General features: G+C 35.8%; 1 protein-coding gene and 1 long non-coding RNA gene across 27 annotated transcripts in view; one reads left to right on the top strand and one right to left on the bottom strand.

The window, feature by feature from the left end:
• CELF2 (CUGBP Elav-like family member 2) overlaps positions 1-19,952 on the bottom strand; it is a 970,051-nt gene that overhangs the window by 249,466 nt on the left and 700,633 nt on the right. The gene's annotated exons all lie outside the window — the stretch shown is intronic.
• Positions 17,334-18,763, top strand: LOC141543441 (uncharacterized). Its single transcript, XR_012482449.1, has 2 exons — positions 17,334-17,530; positions 17,577-18,763. It is a non-coding gene; the product is annotated as an uncharacterized LOC141543441 (long non-coding RNA).

The following is a 19,952-nucleotide window of genomic DNA, read 5'->3' on the forward strand; positions in this document are numbered from 1 at the left end:
TCAATTTCCTCATCTGCAAAATGAGCTCTTGAAACCATTCTGGTATCCTTGCCAAGAAAATCTCAAATGGGATCATAAAGAGCTACACATGACTGAAGCAACTGAACAACATTATGGTAATACTTGAAAAGAGAGAGGACACCTAATAAACTTGTTGGTCTTGAAGACAGGAACTACAGGTTCCAACCCTGCTACCACTGCTAGAAGTTTTGCCACATGGATTTAATCACAGGTCCAGCTTGTTTGCCACCTCCAAAATGAAATGAAATAAAAATACTTGTCAAATATCTAAGAAACATTTGAGGTATTACCTTGGATTGGTTCCAAAAGACTGAAATATGAAAGAAATGTTATACATAGGTTTTATCTTTTTTTTTCTTTTTCTTTGTTTTGCCAGTTTCAGCAAGCATGGCATATAGAGATTCAGGCTTTGAATCAAATACCCAAGTTCAAATCCAGCCTCAGATACTAACTAGCTATTCAACCCTGGATAAATAACATGTCTGTCTACCTCAGTTTCCTCATTTGTAAAGTGGGAATAATAAAATACCTGCCTCCCAGGTTGTTGTAAGGATCAAATAAGGTAAAAATTGCAAAGCACAGTGGCTGGTATACATCATGCACTATATAAATGTAATTATTAGTATTATCCTACAGGTGCTTAATAAATGTTTACTGACTGCTGGACAGTATTGCTAAAATATTTTCAACAGAGTTTGGTGTGCAAATTATGTTCAATACTAAGTCTGGTTTTACTTACAAATGTGCTCTAATATCCGGAGATACAGAAGAATAAAAAGACCTTTCTGATTATCTTTAGACCATTTAAAACAATTACATTTTGGCTGTTTTTTTTTTTTTTGTTTTGTTTTTTTTTTGGGGGTTATTGTTGATCTGTAACTCAGAAACAGTGAGAACATTACTATACAGGCAGACGGGCAGAGTAGCTTTTAAGGCAGAATATACTGAATGCACTCTGAATTATAAAAAATGTATAAGAGGGTAGTACAGAAAAAGGCTGTGAGGTGTGACATGGCCTCTCAGGTTGTGCATGCATGACTTAGCTTTTACAAGACCAGAACCAGGAAGTAAGATGAATGCTATTCGACCTCAGCCGAAAGCTTTCTAAGTTCAGTATCACATTGCTCAGGGTCAGTACTAGAGCTGCTCAAAGGTACATTCTCTGAAGAATCATACATTTTTTAAATGGTCTGGCAAACATGTCTACCAGCAATTCTTTATCACCTGGGATGAGGAACTGATGGTTGCATTCGAAAGTGACTAACAGGGATCATGGCCATCTCAAGTTACCATCATCACTGAACTTCTTTATGCTTATGAATATTAAATAGTTAAACACTACTTCCATACTGTGATAAAAAGTAAAACAAAACAAATTAGATACAGGCTTTGAAAAGTGGTCTGTAAGGAGAACTACAGGGAACACTCGATAGAAGAGCAAGGGAGGAAAAAGAAGAGAAAGAAGCAACAGGATAGTCTCATTATTGGTTGCCTTTGAGGAGAATTCTGGGGAGCTCTCAGAAATATTAATGGAGTGAGGTAAAGGATAGAGAGACAGAGACACACCGAGAGAGAAAGAGAGAGAGAAACAGAGACAGACACAGAGAGACAGAGAGATAGAGAAAGAGAGAGATAGACAGAGAGATGGGGAAGGAGGGGGAGGGAGAGAAGAGAGAAATAGCATGTGCATTAGGAGAAGAAATGAAGAAGAGGAATGAGTAAACTCATAAGGTTGGGAGAATCTAGAATAATGTTTCCCTATATGGTCTGCAGGTCTATGGAACTTACAAACTGGCCATTTTTAAGTGTTCATGTGGGTGTGTGATGGTTATATTTTAATGTACAGTATGAACAATTTTCAATTGCTAAAAAAGGAGATTTTCAGTGATATTTTATCCATTCTTGTACCATTCTATTGCCACTTGTGAATTCTGCCCCTTTGCCCATCCTCTGCAATTTATAGCTATAGGAAATGAACTTGGGCACTGAAAAGCTACCTGGGATCTCAAAGCTACTAGCTGTCAAGAGGTTATCACTTGCTGTTTGCCTCCTTTTCCATCATTAAAAAAATGGCCATGACAATTATGGGGGCTGAATCAGGGGGGGCCATTCCCTAATAAAGTAAATATAAGCCCTTACAGGTAAGGACAAGGAAAGAAGCATTTAATTGTTTTTCCTTTAAAACTTAAAGGCACAGTGCCTACAACATAATAGGTATTTAACAATTATAGAGGACTGTTGTCTTTGCACATATTGTGTTTTATGTTTATTGAATTGAATTTAGTCCAAAAATTTAAAAGAATTTGAGTACCATTATTCTAGAGATACCATGAAAAACTTTTTCTCCTTTAGATTCACTGTTCTCTTGTACACCCGAGTGCTTCCAAAACAAATGGTCTTGCAATAAAACCTTTCACTGATTTTGGAAAAGCATTACAAGGCAATGGCTGTCAAATGAAAATGTTCAACAATGTCACCAGCAGCACTTTATGTCCTTTAGTGGTTTTATTGTAGATGAAAATTATTGTTAATGTGAAGTGAGTCTCTGGAACTGTGCATATGTATATATTTAGGTATATACATATCTATCTTTCAATATATACACATTGCATATTACCCCTTAATGTAGCCACTGGGGCTCTGGATTTTAATTATTGATAAGTTAAAAAAAAGAATCAAAGAATAGAGACTGAAAGAAAACTACTTTGGATCCAGCTAGGCTACTTACTGTCAGTGAAAATTAGATATTATATAGTTTTCTGACATTCTGAAGGGTGTTCTGGACATTACCACAGTTTGGAGGTCTTACAGAGAAGCAGTTGAAATGAACAAGCTTATAGCATCAAACTAAATGGATTTTTCTTTTATGAATTAATAATAATCCTCTGAAGGACTTTGGTCATTTGCAAAATAATTTGTTAGTTTGCTATCCATATTCTTTAGATTACTTAAAGTCTTTGGGGAGAGAAGAATGGGTAGTAATGTCCTTTGCTCTTTGTCTTCACATAGTACTTGTCAATGTACAAATGCCAGGTATATTCCAGTGGATTATGGCATGACATGTGAAAAATGGGCCATATTTCTTGCTGCTTGATAATGTGAAAAGATATATTAAAAATAGGTTCCTATACAAATTTAATTTTTAAGCTACTGACAACTAGCAAGTCACAAAATTGAAACTGGATTAGCAGTAGTGAGGTCTGATGCAAATTCACCTGTATCCATCATATACATCTTCTCCATATTTTGCCTTCTAAGCCGATTGTTTTTCCTCTGCAGCCGTGTGAAGTGTCAGCTGTGACTTTCTGAGTAGCTTTGAGTAATGGGATCAGCTAATGTTCTGTACATGAAGAAATTCCATATCATTCCCTTCTCTAAAAATACCCCTGCCTGCCACTAGCACCAATCAACAGTGATGAATAGCTAAAGGGACAAGTAGGTCTCTAAATTTACTTCATATCTGACAGCTCTTCAGCAGATATGGATAATGGATCCCACTAACTCACAGACGTGACTCCCTCTACTGTAAGCCCTTTCACTAGCACATGAGAAGCTTGAAGGATTCCTAATGGCCCAATGTTTTATTCCCTTCTTTCCTTACACATGAATACTCCTTAGAATGTGTTCTTAGTCTCCATCAACCGTATTAACGATATTTACATTACCAATAAAAACAAAGCAATAAAAAGAAATCACATTCACTAGTATGTATTCGGATGCTGTTTCACTTTACTGACCTCTAGATGGCCACATGGTTTGTACCTGTGTATGGACCCATTTGAAACAATTGGAGCCTTTTTGTATTCGGCTAAATTCAACAATCATGCGTTAATTTTCATTTTTGTACAAACATAGTGCTAGACATGATGGATATCAAGATAGATGGTGCTCTAGCCTCAGATCTCAAGAAAGCCAAAAATCTAAATAAGAGGAGAAAGAAATATACACAGAAAAATATGTTAGAAGATGTATTGCAAAGAAGTCAAGGGAAAGTGTTGTAGGATATTTGAAAGGGGCAATTTTCTAGACAAAATAAGTTTTTAGGGAGGATGAAAGGATTGGAGGGGAGAAAAATCAAGAAGCACATTATCTGGTTAATCACTTGAATACCTGGATAATTTAGCTAGAGCATATCTGTTTTATTTTCTGTTAAGTCAAAACTTTTAAAAATGTATTATTTTATTATTATATAATTTATTTTTAATTCATGACTTCCTCTAAAATCTTAATTTTTTTTCCTAGTCTAAACGTAGTAAAAAAAAATATTCCAGTTAGTATAAAATGAAACTCCAGGCCCCCACGCAAAACTTTGGAAAAGGCCCCTCTAAGCTTATAGCCAACAGTCTCTCAGTATTCATCTTCTTCTTTAGTGGAGTCCTAAATTCACAGTTTATTAAGAATAATTCTCATGTCACTTTCTCAATTTACAGGATCTATATTAGGGAAGATATACACAATTTTTCTGAGTCACAGGTCTTAGAAGATCATTAATGTGAATGTGGAGCAAAGATCAAATTGAGTTACATTAAAGGATTTGTTGATATAAATTGTCCTAAAATGTCAAACTTTCCCCTAAATCCTAACATTTGCTGACACTAAGATTTGAAAGATAAGGTAATTAAACATGTACAAATCATTTCCCTAGGGCCTTAGTTCTTTCATTTGTAAAATGGGAACTATAGTATTTTCACTTCCTAACTCTTATAAGAAAGTGCTTTAGAAACAATTTCTTATTACTATTTTCTCTTGTATAGATCTTCATCCCCTATATAGTTATTTGCTTATTATCTCTTCCATTAGACTCCTTAAGTGCAGGGACTCTTTTTTGCCTTTCCCTGAATACCCAGCATTTAACATAATGCCTGGAACATAGTAAATACTTAACCAGTGTTTCTTGACTTGACTTGGAAAATTGTAGAACACTATAGAAATGTGACCCATATATATTTTATCATGGCAATGTATTTATGTTAATACAGGTTAATACAGTTGTGAATATTAATGAATACTATTTTAGATGTAAGAAAAATGAAAAAAAAATCTTTGAGATACACATACTGGCTGCCCCCTGGGAAACCATAAAAGAGGTATTACATCACAATATTATTTTTTAAATTAACTGGAAGGGGAGGGGGAGGAATGTAATAATCAAAGCATATAAGTATTTCCCAGAATTGGATTTGTTCTGAGCTGTTTTTGCCCAATTGCAAGTTTAATTGAATCATCTGTAATTCTTCCCACTTATGTTTTTAGTCTGGAATAAACCACACAAGACATTATGCACAAAGCTGAAGGCTGGCAAGTTTCCTGACAACAAAGATTCCCCAAAGTCTACACAGTTCACTAAAGAAAGAGCAATAGAAACTTTCAAAAGAGACAACAATCTAACAGACCAATGTCTATAAACCTATGAATGTTGATTCTATTATGAAAGTTCCTTGGCTTAATGAGTATAGAGAGAATCAACCATGACTTCAACCTGGGCATCTGTGCACCCACAGACCTGCTAGTCAGTGCAGATCAAGGCAAAGTGTCATATTGGATGAGTTACTTCCTGTGACAGACCTAGCAGAGACCAATTTCAAAAAGGAGTTAGGCAGGACTAGTTTCTCCTGCTCATCTCACTATTTTCAACAGAATTTGTTGCATTCAATAATTGACTGTGTGGAAATTTTGCTTGTCCACCTTTAATATCTTCCCTAGGACGTATATAAGTATTTACCCTGATTTTTCGGTTGTTGTTGAGTTGTTTTTCAGTCCTATCCGACTTTTTCTTGGCAAAGATATGGAGTGGTTTCCATTTTCTTTTGCAGATCATTTTGTAGATGAGGAAACTGAGGCAAACAGGGTTAAACGATTTGCCCAGAGTCACATAGCTAGTTGATGAATGAGGCCAGATTTGAACTAAGGAAGATGAATCTTCCTGATTCCTGGCTCAGCACATTATCCACTGAAGCACCTAGATGCTTTCTTGATTTTCAGTATAATCCCTATTTCAAGAAAAGGCAACTTGCATGTAGTTCTGAAAAAAAAGAATGTCTCTTGTTGAACTATGTATCTCAAATTTTTATTTAGAAAATACAATCATTTTTGTGTTATAATGTTTATTTTTGTAATCACTCTTTATTTCAAATTCCTATCCAATGTTAATTGCAGTTCTTTAGGATCTTCAGTTTTTCAAAGCTATTTCCTTACCTCCCAAAGTTTGGCAAGTTGCTGATTAACATTGTATTTCCTTAAAACATATTGGTGCCCTGTGCCCATTCCTTGCAAGTTCTCCATTTTCCACTTGAGCTTAGTACTGCTACCAGCCCTCTCTTCCATTATTCTGGTTATATCGTTGCATCCTATCCCTCCATTCTTTTTTAAAGACAAAGAAACAGTAAACTCTAGCCACATTCATTGCAGGATTTTCCCCCCCATTTAACTTTAAAAACCAAGAGATATTAATACTCCCCACTCTCTTCTTTCTTTTTCTCCACCTCCATCTCTCCCTTACAATCTTCTTGGTTCCTCTCCATTTAAAAATAAACTTTGTACTTACTCATTACTTTGGACCCTTTTCTTCTATTCCCAACTACAAAAGAAATGATCCAGTTCATTCTCAATTGACCCCTCTTTTTCTTTTTTTCTTTTACCTTCCTAATTTAAAGTCAAGTAATAAAATTCCCTTCCAACTCCAAAAATGGGAGCTCTGTCGTTAAAAAAATTATCTCTGCTGTGAAAACATCTCTGGTTTGGGACTGCTTTTCTTATTAAAACAGTCTTGTGCCCCTAAATAGAGAAAGAAATCCTTCCAAAATTTTTTTATTCTGATGATTGATGGCATAGGATTAGGATTAGGCACTTAGAATTGGAAGAGGCCTTAGAGGTCATCTACTAGTCAAAATTTCTTATTTTATAGATGAGGTAAAGATCCAGAGAAATTTTAACTTACTCAAAGTCATATAAGTAGGACAGGACAAAGGTAAGTTCAAACTTTGGTCTTCTAAAACAATAGTCAATTCTCTTCCTTGTACCATACTTTCTGATGAAACTGTTAAAATTAAACAGTAGTACAGACAATTCTCAGAGGAAGAAATTGAAACTATATCCACTCACATGAAAGAGTGTTCCAAATCACTACTGATCAGAGAAATGCAAATTAAGACCACTCTGAGATACCACTACACACCTGTCAGATTGGCTAAGATGACAGGAACAAATAATGACAAATGTTGGAGGGGATGTGGGGAAATTGGGACACTGATACATTGCTGGTGGAGTTGTGAAAGAATCCAGCCATTCTGGAGAGCAATCTGGAATTATGCCCAAAAAGTTATCAAACTGTGCATACCCTTTGACCCAGCAGCGCTACTACTGGGATTATATCCCAAAGAAATACTAAAGAGCGGAAAGAGACATATATGTGCCAAAATGTTTGTAGCAGCTCTTTTTGTTGTAGCTAGAAACTGGAAGATGAATGGATGTCCATCAGTTGGAGAATGGTTGGGTAAATTGAGGTATATGAAGGTTATGGAATATTATTGCTCTGTAAGAAATGACCAGCAGGAGGAATACAGAGAGGCCTGGAGAGACTTAGGTCAACTGATGCTGAGTGAAATGAGCAGAACCAGAAGATCACTGTATACTTCAACAACAATACTGTATGAGGATGTATTCTGATGGAAGTGGAAATCTTCAACATAAAGAAGATCCAACTCACTTCCAGTTGATCAATGATGGACAGAAATAACTATACCCAGAGAAGGAACACTGGGAAGCGAATGTAAATTGTTAGCACTAATATCTGTCTGCCCAGGTTGCATGTACCTTCGGATTCTAATGTTTATTGTGCAACAAGAAAATGATATTCACACACATGTATTACCTAGACTATATTGTAACACATGTAAAATGTATGGTATTGCCTGTCGTCGGAGGGAGGGAATAGAGGGAGGGGGGGCAATTTGGAAAAATGAATACAAGGGATAATATTATAAAATATATATATAATAATAAAAAAAAAAAAGATTTTACATTCACCTGAGATTTCCCTTAGACTCATGCATAAAATGAGTCTTCAGAAAATTACTCTTTTGCAGATCACTTCTTTCTTGAGAATGATATGCCTGCCAAGAGAATCCCTCTTGGTATTTCTTTAACAATAAAATTTTGCCATAGCCAAAAAAAAAAAAAAAAAAAAAAAAAAAAAATTAAACAGTAGTTTACTGCCCTGTTATATACAGTCGAATTGACAAGTGAAATACAGAGGTCAGAAAGTCGGAATAATAAGAATCCAACTTCATCCAGAATGCCAGACAATGTGTTTCTACAATCTATATCCCCTGAGGACAATTTACAAAAATCCTAGTCAAGAAATACCAAAGGATGAACATTTCAAGCCACAATTTGAAAAGCTATCTTTTAGAAAAGCAAAAGGATTCATTATCTCTTTATTAAAAAAAGACTCCAAATGAATATTTGCTCCTCCCCAATATTACCAAGTAGAGTTTAAAAAAAGCTAGCACAAGGTATATTATGAAATTGGTAGGACCAACATGAAACGTCATTCCTTCCAAGATCAAACAAGCATTAAGATTACAATTTTTCTCACAGATAGATTGCCTATCCAACTCATAGTTGGAAATATTAGTCTAGCATCACCAGTGACCCCAATTCATAATATTCAATGCTTAGAAAGAAGAGCAGCAGCAGGAGGAGAAAGTGGTAGAAAAAAAAGGAAGAAGGAGGAGGAGAAAAAGAGGAATAGGAGGAAAAGAAATAAGAAATGGGGAGAAGGAAGAAGAAAAAGGGAAAAGAAAGAACAGATTTCTAATTTGTGAGACATATTACAACTGAATACAGATGATCAACAAGAAATTAGTTCATTTTCATGTCACATCTCTGTTTAAACAAATATTATTTATCAGTAAGAATAATAAGGGGCAATTAGATGATATAGTGAATTGACTGCTGGACCTGGAGCCAGGAAGACTTATCTTCCCTAGTTCAAATCTAGCCTCAGAGACTTATTAGCTGTGAGATCCTGGGCAAGTCACTTAACCATTTTTGCCTACATTTCTTTATCTATAAAATGAGCTGCAGAAGGAAATGACAAGCCATTCCAGTATCTCCGAAGAAAGCCTCAAGTGGGGTCAAGAAGAATTGGACATAACTGAAAACAACTGAACAACAACTACAAAGGATAACAACCTTAATAATCAATATCCATTTTATGTGCCTACTCTAACTGAATTTTTTTAGCAGATTCACCTTCATAATCGTATATAGATTATATTCTCAGTTCTCTGATCCTGAAAAAAAAAGAATAAAAGGACATCAAGGATTAAATGTTCACTCCATTGAAGCCCTTGAACTCCTCAGGCAAAATTCACTTCATTAAAAGACCTAAGCATTGCTATTAACTATTTCTTTTTCATTAAGGGATTTTTAAAGTACTGTTACATGATAGTTCTGGTTTCCAAGAAGATTTAATGAATGTTCTCATTTCACACACTAATGAAATGTCAGTCTGAGTTTGAGAAGAAGCCAATTCTATCATCTTTCCATGTTTCTCAGTAAAAAAAAATTAAGCATAACAAAAAAAATAATTTTTTAAAAATACTGCCCAATTCTTTCAAATATATTACTTCTTTTGCCTGGCAGCAGCCTAAGCTGTCAGTCATTAGCTATGGAATTATGATGTGGTAAAAGCCATGCTTATAGTGCCTGAGACAAAAATAAGAAGCGCAACAAGATAACATCTTTCTTTGTACATTTTCACTCGGGGACTCTCTGAAGAAATGGCCTTTTGTCAGTTCACCACTGAGAAAGTCAATGATCCCACTGAATCCCATCCATCAATATCATCCTATCCCTCCTCTCGTTCCTCCCTGAAATGGAGAAGAAAATATTGAGATTTCTTTTCCTTTATCTCCCTGGCATCCAGTTTGGTGACATAGGAAAGTTGTTACTGGCATTCATTATATTTTAAAGTGCTAACCTGTTACTGAGGTTATTCCATCTAATTAGTCTACATTCAAGAACTCTGCAATACTTAAAACAGAAAGTATAGTCGGCCCCTTTACCAAGCTGCCCCCTACTTAGAAGAGTCTAAGAGAAAATGGGGGAAAAAAACCTAATTTCTGAGTAACACTAATAACTTTTATATAACATGTTAAGATTTGCAAAGTGTTTTGCATATACTCTTTCATTTGATTAAATGGCTGCAAAATATTGAAATATTCGACTTTTGGGCCATTTAATCTAGATAGCATCTATTGTTAAAATTCCTAGATATAGGACCACCCCATCTTTTAAGGAAATCAGACATAAGAAAATTTGGATTTAATAAAAAAAAATATGAGGCATGATTTTGCACTTTACAAAAAGAATAACCAGTAGCTTCTATAAATAGCATGATACCTTAATGCATTTGAAATGTGTTTTGATTTTCTCATGTGCTTTCAGAAACATATATGCGGGTAAAATAAAGTACACCTGTCTTCTATCTCCTTTACTTCCCCCTCCTTTGGGAGCTGTCATGGTAATGTAGCTAAGGACACAATGGATGGAAAAGTCAAGAGAGGTAATGATTAAATTAGAAATTGGACACTTACCACAGAAATAAGAGCATTTATATTCAACAGTTCAGGGAAATGCTAAAGGTGAAGAGCAGAGAAGTCCAACAATGGGTTGAAAGAAATCCATCACAGAAACTGTAAATAGGGAGATGATTGGAAAGCTGAACAATAGGGGATTTCAGAGAGGCAAGAGAGATTATGCCACAGGGAGAGTATACTAAGTAGTAGTTCCAATCATGGTTCGACTGGTCATTACTTATGCAACTTCAGGGAAGTCCTTTAAATTCTCTGGACCTCAGTTTCCCCATCTGGAAAAAGGGAGGGGAGAGATTGGAGCAAATAATCTATAATTACCCCTCACGTTTAAAAATTCATAGCAAAAGACAACTCAGATCTTCTTGCCCTCTGAGAGATATCATAAAACTGATAGTACCATTGCTAAGAGGTATAGAGACAATGAAGCAGGGAACTGTGGAGGGTACTGGCCAATAATAAATGATGCCCACATTTTCTAGGATTTTTGCTTGGCAAAAGATAAAGGAAAACATTGGATTTCATTAAGGCCTCTGCTCTAGGCTCGCCAGATGGAAAGGGAAGTCCCTAGAGATCACGTGAGGACTTGGCCCAATAATATACATCACATTCACCTCTTTTGTTTCATTTGGGAAATAGAATGTGGTCAGAAGTAAAGAACTGAGACTCATAACCTTAGGATTTTAAAATAGAATGCTAGCAAGGAGGGATATATATCTACTTTTATAAAAAAAAACAAGTTTGACTAAAATGTTCAACTAATCAAATATTTATTGAGCAGCCAGTTTGTGTTCAGTGCTACACAAGGACTGGTACCTAGTTCATTGATTCTCAAATAGAAAAGATTTGCCTCATGATTGTTTGGAACTGATTTAACCATTCTGCATCAATCCTTAAGGGCATGAAGTCAATGTGGTATACTTTAGAAAGTAAAAGGGGGGCTTAGGAGATCATATCATTAAATAAACAGAATATTCTTAGAAATTCACAAGTCTAATAAGATGGACCTTTTTTCCCTTCTTCCTGAACCTTGTGGGTATGGTATGCAGAAACTATTTTGAGAGAGGCAGCATGCATTAGTTGGGGAGACATAGGATTTGAAGTTAGGGAGATTCAGGCTCAAAACTTGCCAATGACACTAATTAGGTGTGTTGCCATGACAAGTCACTTAGCCTTTCTGGGTCTCAGTTTCCTAATATGTAAAATGAAGTGTGTTGGATTCAATGAGTTCCATTATCTCTTTTAGATTCAAATCTATGATTTTTGAGAGGATACCAACATTCCCTCAGGTGGGCAGCTGCTATAGCCCATGACTAGGGCTGATAGTTGCTGAGCACCTTTCAGAACCACTTAGGAAATAGTGTTAGCAAGTGGTTTTACCGGCCCTTGACTAGTGCTTATTGATTGAGGAGACTCCCTTCAAAATAAGTGTGAACCCACAGCTATATGGTAGCCATCAAAACAGCAAGGGTCAAACTAAAAGTGGGCACCAAAGCATCTAGCCCCTTCTGGTAAACTTCCTTTGTAATCAGTGATTATTTAATTTATTGTATTTGTATTCCCAGTATCTAGTACGCTACCTGGCACAGAGAAGGAACTTCTTAAATGCTTGCTAATTGATGGAATGATTGGGAAATTCTTTATAATGATAAAGAGTTCTATAATTAAATTCCTGAAAAGATGATTTAAAGAATAACTTTGAATTGAAAAGTAGCCTGATTATATTTTCAACCATTCCAGAAGTGTGCACCAACACTTTCCTTATGTAGGAAGAAGTAGGAATGTTGACTTAGATCTAGAGAGTATCTAGTTCATTTTGTACCCAAAGAAACCAAGGCCCAAAATAACTAAGATTTGTCCCAAAAGGTAATGTAAGGCTGATGAAGCTAGGCAGTCCGATTCCCAAACTAGCTCTCATTAGGTATGATAAAATGCACATTTGTCCTTTGTGTAAAGTCATTTTTTCATTCTTCAAACACATATTTATAGCGGCAAATAAAAATTATTCCCTACATTTTATGACAATTTTTGAGAGCACTGAAAAAAGTAGGTTCTGAGAACACCATTTTTGTCTGGTTTAAATTTATCATTTCAGTGACTAGTGAATGGACAGTAGGATAAAGTGGGGAAAATTGCTGGTCTTGAAGTCAGGGAAAACCTGCCCCTTATGCTCCCTTGCTGAAAGACAATGGGCAAGTCTCTTAATTTCTCTATCTCAAATCTGCTCATCTGTAAAATGGGAACTCAGAGGCAGTAGATGATGCAGTATAGTGGATAGAGTGCCAAGACTGGAGTCAGAAGACTCATCTTCATGAGTTCAAATCAGGTCTCAGATACTTACTAGCTGATGACCCTGGGCAAGTCACTTAACCCTGTTTGTTTCAGTTTCCCCATCAGTAAAATGAGCTGGAGAAGGAAATGGGAAAGCACTTCAGTATCTTTGACAAGAAATCCCCAAAAGGGGCACAAAGAGTTGGACATGACTGAAATAAGTGAACAATATCCACCTATTAACTAGTATTGTAAGGTTTGAAAGCACACTGCAAACTTTCAGGGTGCTATGTGTTGGCTACTGTTATAGACAAAGGGCTCTTTCATTTAAGAAATGTATGGAATCTGTATATTGCATATAATATAGGATGCAACAGTCCTTAAGATAACACTTTGAACTCAGAATGTTATTTTTTGTTATCTAAATGAATTTGTAAGTGAGAAGGTATATGTTAGGTTTGTGAGGTCACAAGTTGAGAGTTGGAAGGAATCTCTGAAGTCATCTAATTTAAAAAGGTTATTTTACAGTTGAGGAAATAGAGGATTAGGTAAAGTAACTTGCCAAGGTCACACAGGCAGAAAACATGAAAGGTAAAATTTTAATTCAGTTCTCTGATTCAATAGCCAGCGATATTTCCATAGAGTTCTAATACAATATAAGTTTCTTAGGGAGAGAGACTTTTATGTCTCTGTATCCTCAGTACCTGACACTAAGTAGCTATTTACTAAATACTTGTTGATTGATTTGCAAAGCACTTTCCTCATTTGGTTACATTTGATCAATAAAAATTGATATCAAAGATTTTAACTAGGAGGTCTCAGACAGTAAATATTTTTTTTAAAGTGTGGCCAATGCTTTTAGCTTCCAAACACTTCTCTGCCCTTAAGATAGCATGTGGCCTTGAACTCATTCTTTCCTAACTTTTGATTATTTAGCCTATATTTATTTGATAACGATAATGATAACTAACATTTATGTAAGTGCTACTTTGTGTACTGTGCTAAGCACTGTAAAATTATTAACTCATTTGCTCTTCACAACAACACAGAGTAAGTACTGTTATTATTTCTATTTTTCAGATGAAGAAACTTAGACAAACAGTGGGTAAGTGACTTATACAGGGTCACCCAGCTAATAAGCTTTTTAGGCCATATGTGATTTTAGATCTTCCAGATTCCAGACCGGATGCTTTATTATTGCACCACGTAGCTGCCCATAATTTTAGAGTATGGCGAGGTAGTAAAATGTGGCTTGTTTTAAAATTATGTTTTCTAGCATATTTAGTGGCTCAGTGAATAGAGCACCAGGATTGAAGTCAGAAAGACCTGAGTTCTATACCAGCCTCAGAGATTTATAAGCTGTGTGACCTTGGACAAGTCAGTTAACCCTTTTTGTCTCAGTTTCCTCATATATAAAATAAACTGGAGAAGGAAATGACAAACTACTTTGTCAAGAACACCCCATCTGGGGTCACAAAGAATCAGGCATGATTGAATTGACTGAACAACAATAGCAATCTCTTGATTTTAAACATATTTCTCAACACTTATTGTTCAGTATTATCCCAAGGGCTGACACATAACTTCTCAAAAGAGTCCTATATTGCTTCTGGAAAACTGAACTTGGAACTTCTTAAAAATATATTTTTTTAAAGTAGCTGCAGATAGCAGAGTGTTATCTGGTTTCCGATTGTCTGGCGGAAGACTTATAATGGCTTGTAGCAATATACAAGATGAAATCAAATAAATGGAAACCACTACCTCCCTGTCTAATCATTTACTATAATTCATGGACTATCAAATGTAGCTTTATCTGAACACAAATAGAATCTCTATGTACTTTGGTGGCAGTCAAAATCAATACTGGAGACCAAATGCCAATTGTAAAAAGGGTAATGTCAGTCAGTATTGCTCTAACAGCCCTTATCTGAAGCTCTCTCATGCTTCGCTGGGTGAAAATATAGCCACTGATGTTAAATCACAATACAACACAACACAACACAAATTTCTCATATATCAAAATAAAGGGGTTATATGTGTGCTTGTGTCATTTCTGTTGTTTGTGGTTCCTATACTGAATTTTACTATCTTTTCCTTTTTCCTTTCTTTAAAAAACATAAATAATTTTGCCACCTCTCACCTAAATGACAATTTTATTCCATTATAACTATGACCATTTCCAGTAATATTTAGAGATCTGAATATTATTTTTTTTTAATTTGAGAGAGAGTACCTCTACCTTATTGGAATCACTGTGTGTTGTGTTGATGTTAAAATTTAAATCTCTTAGAAAAATTACCCACAAAACAATAAAGATGTCAACAGGTAAAATAAGTTAGAACAACTCAACCACATAACTATCAAATAGCAGTTAGTCCTACCTTCTCACAGACTGCCATTTAAAGAGATTCCTCACATAGAATTTGAAGAATCTCTGAAGTAAAAACAAAAGCCTCTATAAACAAAGATCAGGATTTGAACCACTGAGCAGAAGTATGATGTATCCATAATGTATCTCTTGAACACAAAAAGTGTTTTCATAGAATCATACATTTAGAGCTGGAAGAGAGCTTAATGACCATCTAATCAAAACCTCTCAGTTGATTTTTTAAAAGAAAAGAAAATATTGTTATGAAAAGAAACTACATTGCTCCCTTTACCTAGGACCAGTTTAATTATTTTTAAAAATAATAAAAACAAAAACATTTTTTCAAATCACATACCACGATTATTTTTAAAACCAGCATATTAGGAAAATATATCAGAATATATCAAAGTCCTATTTTTCACCCATTAATTAGCAAGCATTTAAGTATCTACTCTCTGCAAAGCATTGTGCTTAGGTGTTGGGGATAGGATAGAATGGTTGATTAATATTTTTATGAATTTGTAGCTACTCATAAAACTTATATATTGAAATTTAGTTTGATCTGATAGCAAATAGTCAAGGTAAAATTTGGAATAATAATGAAAATGGAAATAAAAAGGACTTAACCACAGCATTTCCATCAAGTATCATCATAATTAGCACAATGAAGTACCCTATAACATGTCGCTTCCTTTTGGAAAAGAACACCTTTAAACATAAATTTATTATATTTCGACTATAATTTTAGTATAGGAGCTCAATTCTTCCCCTAGGAAACTGTTTTAAACCAAGATGCCTCTGCAATTATGCTGTTTTCATGTCATTATCCAAATTGTCAACAAAAGTGGAGATCATTACAACCTCATATGAGGTTGTAAGAATGTAGTAGTAAACTGGATACGGTCCCCACAGGATGAAATTAAAACAAAATTATTCCAGGCAAGGGAGGAATGATGCTTGGGATGCACAGGTTGGAAGTTTGTCTCTTTTGTGTCACAGTAATAGAAATAAACCAACTGGGAATCTAGAATGGATGAGTCCTTGCTGTTTAGCAAATATAGCGAATGTTATAAAAGGCCATTCTTGATTCTTGACTATTAGCCTGCTTAGGCCTTTGATAATATTAAAAATTATATATATACAATTACAATCTGTGAAGAAAGACACATTTTTTCTGGGTGTGAAATTTCTCTGACCTTAAAGATAGAAAATACTTTGGAGAGAGATAGGGACAGGTAGGGACAGACACAGAGACAGGGGTGAGAGGGAGACACAGAGACAGAGACAGAAAAAGAATGAATTTCCTTTTGGTGTAAAATGAGTCTGCTATGGTTTTACAAGCCTTATCTGCTATAATCAAGATTTGGATCCAACCTCAGTGTGAGGGTATTATAAACTGCCAAATTTATCAATGGCAAGAAATTGGCAAACAAAATGAAACCTTAAAATTAAGAAACAAACATTAGGTACTGTTTTTATGAAGATTAAAATCTCTAGACTGTAATAGATGGATTCCTTACTTCCCTCCTTCCTTTTTTCCTCTCTTCCTTCTCTCCTATCCTTCCTCTTTTTCTTCCTACCCTCACCCTCCTTCCTACCCTCTTTTATCCCTCCTTCCTTTTCTTCCTTCTCTTCTTCCTTCCCTTTCCTTTCTTTCTTCCCTCCTCTCCCTTTCTTCTTCTCTCCCCTCTCCTCCTTCCTTTCTTCTCTTCTTCCCTCCTTCCCCTCTCCTTCCTCCCTTCTTTCTCTTCTTCCCTCCCCTTTCCTTCCTCCCTTCCTTCTCCTCTTCCTTCATTTCCCCTTCCTTCTTTCTTTTTCTTTCCTTCCTCTCTCCCTTCTTTTTCTTTCCTTCCTTCCTCTCTCTCTCTCTCCCTCTCCCTCTCCCTCTCCCTCTCCCTCTCCCTCTCCCTCTCCCTCTCCCTCTCCCTCTCCCCTCCCTCTCCCTCTCCCTCCCCCTCTCCCTGCCTCCTTCCCTCCCCCTCTCCCTGCCTCCCTCCCTCCCTCCCTGCCTCTCTCCCTCTCTCTCTGCCTCCCTCCCCCCCCCCCCCCTCTCTCTCTCTCTCTCTCTCTCTCTCTCTCTCTCTCTCTCTCTCTCTCTCTCTCTCTCTCTCTTTCTCTTCCCTTCCCTACCCTTCCTTCCTTCCTTCCTTCCTTTCCCCATCTACTTATTACAGATAAGCTCCCTCCTGTACATAGTAACCAAAAAACTCATCAGGCCATCTTGCACTAGTTTGTCCTTCGAATATTTGTCTTTACTACTTCCCTGTGCCAGGTAAGAGACTATGGAAATACATCAGAAATATATTTTTGAATAACAGGTAAGAGACTATGGAAATACATCAGAAATATATTTTTGAATAAATACTCCACTACTAGTGGCCAATTAAAAGCAACATGAAGTACAGAAATAAAATAACTCACTTTGGAATTGTTGTAAATATTTTCCCACCCCAATCCATCTCTCCAGTCACAGCATTAAAAGGCATGTCTCTTCACTATTTCTTTCCCTCGATTTCAATGTAGCTTTGGTTTCAGTGAATGGGACCTTTACATTCAGAGTCAAATAAAGAAAAAAAAATACATGGTTTGGGGGACATCCTATTATAGCAACTGTTTCAGGAGGTAGTGCATTCAATGAATTCTCCTTCTTCACCTACCAAGGTGCCTGCTCCAGAAATACAGTAGCTTCTAGATGGCTTTTCATTCTTTTTTCAATCTTTCAAACCATTTTTGTTGCTTTGAAAAGCAAAAGGTGTGGAGGCTTAATGAAGTCCTTTGTGAAAGCCAGAAACTATATGAAGTGTTCTCTTAAGATCCTTTCCAAAATTTAAGATCTTATGACTCAGTTGATTTTTGTATTTATTAAACTCTCATAGGTCAAATGGCACTACACATGTTTTTGCATCCCCAGTGCCTAGAAGAATGCTTAGGATATAATAGGTACTTGATAAATGTTTTCTGATTAATTTATTGATTGATAATAGGCACATAGTCTGTGTACAGTGGACCACTCACCGATTTCCGATAACTTGGGACAATTATTAAATAAGGAGAACAGCACAAATTTGTTGGTCCAGTATAACTGCATAAGTATAAAGAATGTTTAAAATTAGGGTCAGTGAGTTCTTACATTAATAGGATTAACAACATAATATAAAATCCATTAAGAGCTTTGTCCATTTAAAAAGTCATCTAATGCAGCACTGGAAAGGAACATTTGTAATTTATACAAGAATAAAAGAGTCTACAAAGAAAAATTCACATATAAGGACACTTTTATAACAACAGCATGGCATGAATGGGTTGAGATAAGGAAAATTTTTAGCTGTGTTCATCAAATGCACACAACAAATTACCAGTTAAATTTAATTGGTTAATCTTCATTGATTCTATCACTGTTATACTTCCAGATCAGTAACTTGCAATTCTGAAGTTTTATAGACATAGAATTGTCCTCTTTTTGCATTCCTTTATGAAACAGGCCGCCCCATTCATCTTATCAGGCAGAAACCTAGATTTGGTTTTAAAGGGCCAATGAGCAGAAAAAAAAAATCGACCCCAAGATATTTTTAAATGAGAAATAAAATCTGGAGGGGAAACCATGCCAGAACTTATTGGAAAACAGATTTTTCTCCTTCAAAAATGTTATTAAAAATACGAATGTTTTTGTGACTTATTGCCAAGTATATTTTATAAACGCTCTGCTACTCCGAGGTTCCATACTGTAAGATGTGATTGATGGGGGTTATTAATCATTTTAACTGAAGAGAAGAAAGACAGTCACAACAGCCCAAGCAACAAGCTGCCTTTTTTTTTTAAGGGGTACTTTAAAAGTACATTCATTTGTTCATAAATTCACATTTCATGTATCCCTTGGCTTTCTAAATGTCTTCTTCTGAATTAGTCACCAGGCCTGGAAGTATTGCTAGAAGATGGTATAGCATCTGGCAATGGATTATCATATCACCCAGGAGAATATAATTCTATTTCCCAGGTTAAACTTTAGCCTTAGGCAGAGTCCCAAGCTCTCTATACCACTAACTCAATTATTTTCTGGAATCTACATTTTGAATTGGGCTCAATTTTAACATTCCCTCTCTGAACTCTACTTAAATCAAGGGGACAGAGGAGGTATAGGAAATATATTACTGCTACTCAATCCTTGGCCTTGGGATGCATAGATGTGATGAGTAGAAGGAATCTTAGAATACAGCTTGTCAAATTATCAACTGTTGGCATTTTTAAAATAAATAGACAAGTGAGCTAAGTTCTATAAAAATTAAGTGACTCCCAAGATCTTTTAGGATAGCCAAGATTTGACCCTAGATCTTTTGATTCCAAATACACTATACTGCCTCATACTTCTTCATTCTCCATGACCAGTAAGTCTAAGAAAGCTATTGCTTTCTTCTAAATTCAAAGCATTAGTGTCATTCTTTCCACACTGTTATGAAAGAAGTGATGACAAAGGGTAGTCCCCGAGGGAAGGCTCTACTCACCAACTGCTTTAGTGCTGGCACCATGCAGTCCAGGGCAAGACAAATGGCCTACTTTAGGTCAATTCAATCAAAGCTATGAACATTTGAAAAAATTCAGCAAAAATAAAATAAAAAAAAAAAATAAACTCCCCAACTTCATTAGTTCCCTGCTTTTGTTTTGAATAATATAGTATTCTGTTTTCCATTGTATTTGCT

Source organism: Sminthopsis crassicaudata, chromosome 5 (assembly GCF_048593235.1).
Source record: "Sminthopsis crassicaudata isolate SCR6 chromosome 5, ASM4859323v1, whole genome shotgun sequence".
Classification (NCBI taxonomy): domain Eukaryota; kingdom Metazoa; phylum Chordata; class Mammalia; order Dasyuromorphia; family Dasyuridae; genus Sminthopsis; species Sminthopsis crassicaudata.